This window comes from Mytilus trossulus, chromosome 10 (assembly GCF_036588685.1).
Source record: "Mytilus trossulus isolate FHL-02 chromosome 10, PNRI_Mtr1.1.1.hap1, whole genome shotgun sequence".
Lineage (NCBI taxonomy): Eukaryota > Metazoa > Mollusca > Bivalvia > Mytilida > Mytilidae > Mytilus > Mytilus trossulus.
In genome coordinates, this window is record NC_086382.1 from 70240539 (window position 1) to 70245623 (window position 5085).

General features: G+C 32.7%; 1 long non-coding RNA gene across 1 annotated transcript; it reads left to right on the top strand.

Annotated features, from left to right (window-relative positions):
• The first annotated feature begins 1992 nt into the window (after nucleotides 1-1992).
• On the top strand, nucleotides 1993-4542 carry LOC134686586 (uncharacterized). The gene is made up of 3 exons (XR_010101625.1): nucleotides 1993-2073; nucleotides 3654-3799; nucleotides 4255-4542. It is a non-coding gene; the product is annotated as an uncharacterized LOC134686586 (long non-coding RNA).
• Nucleotides 4543-5085: the final 543 nt, after the last annotated feature.

The following is a 5085-nucleotide window of genomic DNA, read 5'->3' on the forward strand; positions in this document are numbered from 1 at the left end:
CTTTGACCTTTGTAGCTCATTTGGCACAAAGTGTAAGTATGAGGCACTAAAAAGTCATTTCCTACATTTCATCACATGCCTAAATTAAACCACTCCAGGGGTAATATGTGATTTATAATGTATATGACATAATGAACACATTAATAAATAGATTAAAAACCAATTCTTCAGAGAACAATTGAAGGTCTTTCCACCTCGATATTAAGAATGAATTTAAAAAAAAAGATGTTAGAAAATGTCACTCCTTGTAATTTGGTACCTCAAACTGATATAAAAAAAAATAAGGTTAATAGGTATATGCAGAAGACTTAATTGTCTACAATGAACAAGAAAGAATTTAAAGCAAACGTCAAAATCTAAAACGTCAAGTTGACATTTGACCTTGACCTTAATTTCAAGGACATAGGTCAGGGATCTCAAATCAAAAGACCCCAGGTCAATCACTTGTATGGTTGTGGAGAAATACCGATTTCAAATACAAAAGGGGAGAAAACTCACATAAGGATTGACCGAAACACTTCGACTGAAATGGGTTGAAGTTGTCCCTTATTGTAAACAGTAATTTGGCAAACACATCATATTAACTGTTACAATTTCTTTTGAATAAAGATTACAAGCAAAATCCAAAATTTAGAATATGACCTTGACATTCAACCTTGACCTCAAATTCAGGGTCATAGGTCAGTGAACTCAAATCGGAGGGCCCGAGGTCAATCACTTGTATGGTTTAAAGAAATAATGATTTCGAATATATAAGGGGAGAAAACTCATATAAAGGTTTACCAAAACACTTTGACTGAAATAGGTTGAAGTTGCGCCTTATTGTAAACTGCAATTTGGCAAACACATCATATCATTAACTGAAACAGTTTCTTTTATATAACAATAACAAGCAAAATTCAAAATTTATAACATGACCTTGACCTTTGACCTTGACCTCAATTTCCTTCAAATGAACCAAGGACTTTATATTAAAAGACTGTAGTCCTCTACGATTTATACCATATGAATTGATCCCAGATATAGTCTATCTTAAATTTTCAAAGGGAAACAACTCCCATAAGATGTCTTCCGATCACTCCAGTCAAAATAAAACAAATCATTCTCAAGACTATACAAACAATTTGGCGAAAACAGTTTGTAAAACTCTTATACGGTTTTAGAGATATATCGATAACAAGAAAAAGGGAATGCGGGGAGACAACTTATATAAGAGTAAGTGTTCGGTCACACAGGGTGAGTTTTGAAACCCCCATTTCTGTACAACATCATTGGCCAAACATTCATTTGATATGTTGTAAAACAAAAAGGCATCTCAGACGGCAGACAAAAAAAAACCAGAAGAAAAACAAAAGGTCTTTCCACGAAAAGTGGAAAGACTTATAAAAAATGTAAAATCACAAAAATACTGAACTTAGAGGAAAATCAATTCGGAAAGTCCATATTACACGTTTGAGTTCTGTTTCCCGGCCGTTATTGAAATTCTTGACAATACAGGGGTAAATTCAGTAAATAAATATACGTCATCAGGGACCGCCCATTTAGGGGAGAGCTTTCTGTATAGCACTGAAGTTATATGGTCTTCTGATTGGCAGATAATGTTTGTAATAAATATTTTTTGGTAGATGTATCAAAACTAGAGTTGAAAAAAAAAAAAAAAAAATGCTGAATGTACTATTTTTTTTCCCTTCAGGGTTGAAAAGTAATGGGGTTCAGTATGGGAATTCAGTGCGAATCTACATTGTTTGTAAACAAGGCCATGTGAATGCCCAAAAATGCCGCATGACCCCATGTTTTTATTGTTGCAAAAGATAGGGCTACATTTGTACTTTCATGAATGATATATGAAAGATTTTAATTTCTAAAGGTAAATCAGGTATAAATTTATTTCCACACATAGATTAGCATTAAAGTAAATGGGAGATTTTTTACTGAATTTACCCCTACAGTACCGTCCGGTATGGGCTAATTTTACTATTTGAAATGAACGATCTCGAGCATGCGCAGTTATGCATTGTTGTTCCTCTTTGCCGCTTCGAAGATGGTAGTGGGTTACAGAAAGCCACGATACAGGTGAGTGGAGTAATTTCAAGTTGCCCAAATTGAAAGTAAGATAGCCAAAACTCACCCGATTCGTGTGGTATAATTTTTTTGAACAATTATTAATCGCCCACAGATGGGCAAGCTTTTGAAGTGTCCGCTAGGCCCTTCTTTTTGTGTCAAACTCACAACTTTAGCCCAAAAATTTGTTAAAAATAACTTTGCAAGCTTTTGCAAGCTTTCTAAGTAAAATATAAACATACTGCTCGTTTTTTTGTCGGCATTGACGAAAAGAATCAGTAATTTCCTCTATTTTCACAAAGAAAGATTTGTACAAGTTGTGTTTTTATGATGAAACCTGAGGCTGAGGCAGGGGGCTCAAAAAGGCGTACACAGAAGCAATTTGAGAAGCAGTGATCCTCAAAACATGTCTACAACTCAAAGACATCGGTTCATAGTGGACCCGGATTCGTTATGTTATGGTAGACCCCCTCCAAAAAAAGAATGTTTGGCCTTTTTAATTTAATGTAATTTATCTTTGTAAAAACAACATGAGGTATGACAGCCAATGAGACAAATCTCTTTAAAGGGTACAATCATAGGCGGTTCCAGTGGGCGGTGGGACTGTCCCCCCCTTTTCGTGAGAAAAATTTGGTTGATTATATAGGGAATCACTGAAGCATGACTGGAGCAGGCCCCCCCCCCCCCTTATGAAAAGTTCTGGATCCGCCACTGACAATAAAAAATGTATATATACAGAAATAGACCTCAACTTTCACATTAATATGATTTAAAACATAGAAAATATCATTCTTGTCAAAATCAGAGGCGTAGTTGGAGGGTTTTTCAGGTGGTTGGTCCATTCCTTATTTCCTTATGCCTGAAAAAATATAGGGAATCACTGAAGCATTACTTGAATAGCCCCTCTTGGGCAGTCAGTGTGCCCCCCCCCCCCCCCCCCCCCCCCATCCTCTTTTCTGAAATTTTTTGGATCTGCCACTGAAAATTAAATAAAACAAACACTGAAACAGTATGTAGAAAAATTGTCTGTTTACATGTAGATGATGTGCACATTGGTTTTCAACCCTAAAAATTAGTTGAAAAGGCTCAACTCATCAGATGATCATCATGTATGTTTCAGTAATATTCATAGATCATGTACATTGTACATGTACAAGTTTGCAAAATTTTTAGTGAGCTTGCATATGTAAAGTGTATCAAGAAAATTTCATCTTTTTACTGCTTGACTCACCATTTTAAAAAAAAAATCTGTAATGAGAATCCTGATAATGGTCATCCTCCTCTAACAATGTACAAATGTAGATTTAATCTAATAGTAATAATTACATGTATATTGTTTAAGCTTAAACATCCTTTTAACATGTTTAAATCATTTGAATATCTGTTTTAAATACCATGGTTTATATAATAGTGTATGAAAATTCAGGTCAACAAATCTCATGAGGGAATTTGAAAGAAAGCAGGTCTTGAAATTTGTTTATATTCCATAGATCTAAAACTTGCTTTGATTAAAAAACTATTTATTGACCTCACTTTGAATTTGTGCTATCTGAATTTTTGAAATCAATGTTAATAGTTGAATTGTCTTTCAGAAATGGTCTACCAGTATTTGACACGAGAGGGCCTAGGTACAGTAGGACTAGCTTTCTTACATGTATGTCAGAGGGATGACCCTAGTAAAAAGGTCTGACATTCCATACCTGATAATGAAAGAAAACACCAGAAACTATTTACTGAGGTGATTTTAAATGAACTAAATGGGATTTCATATATGAACATAGTTAGTCCCTGGTTCATAAATATTGTACAGTATATTTAAAGTCCAATAAAATTAAATCACTTAGTCTAGTGTTTTATTTATACTACTGTCTACTACTAGTACTTTTAAAATTGTTGATTATTAAAGAAAGACAACTCTTACTTCCAACATTTCTGGACAAAATGTTACTTGAATCAGTGATTTAAGATCACCCATTTCAGTCTAACTCATATATAGAAGTATGTACAAGTATTTATATACATGATATCGTGTATAAACTTGTAAAGTTAAAAAAAATAAACTAGTTTTCGATTTTACTTGTATAAGAATGATTTTTTTTGTGGATCAAATAAGTCAATCTAATGATTTACCTTTATTTCACTTTCATTTATTATATATATACATGTACAATAATATGTTCTTTTTTCTTTCAGGAACAATGATAAACAAGTGAACTGATGGTTTAAAACGACCAAGATGTTATGAGAGATGTGAAATAATGAACAAAAGACTAACGTGAAGTCAGACAATACAACTTAAGGTGTCATAATTTGTGCAAAATTTTGTTATTTGCAGATATATATGGATGGATTTTGTCAAAATGTGAACTGAAACACTGGGATAAAATAATATTATTTTTTTCGTAGAAAAGATCCGGTTGTGTTCCATAAATGTGTTTCTAAAAAATAATGAATTTAAGAATTAAAATCTATATTAATTTACTGAGTTTATTGCTGCCCATAAAGAGGTTATTGTCTCTACTTTTCTACAACTTATTATTTCATAAATTGATTGTATATCTTCTATAATGTTTATGCGACAGTAAATATTGATTAATAGTGCCCTGTTGTTGACATTAGTTCAATATAGTAGTCTCTTGTTTGTTTGGGCAAAAGTAGAATGTATTTTAAGAATCAAGCAATTTATACAAACTGTATTGTTTCAATGAGGTTTAATTCAAAGTCTTCAAATTGTGGGGTCTTTTTGTATGCTGAATCAAACTATATTGCTATTTTGGATTTTTGGGTCCCGTCTTTACATTGGTCAACATTGAGGTCTAAAGGGTCCAAAATTAAAAACTTTGTTTGAATTCATTAAAAAAAATATTATTTAGTCTCTTTGATTAGCCAAAACTAACAGAGTACACACTATTTCTAATTTTTTAGTCCTTTTTTGAATTTGGTCCATATTGAGCTTATTTTAGATCCTAATTTTAATTTTGCTTGATTACAACAAATATTGAATATTTTAGTTTGGTTGATGTA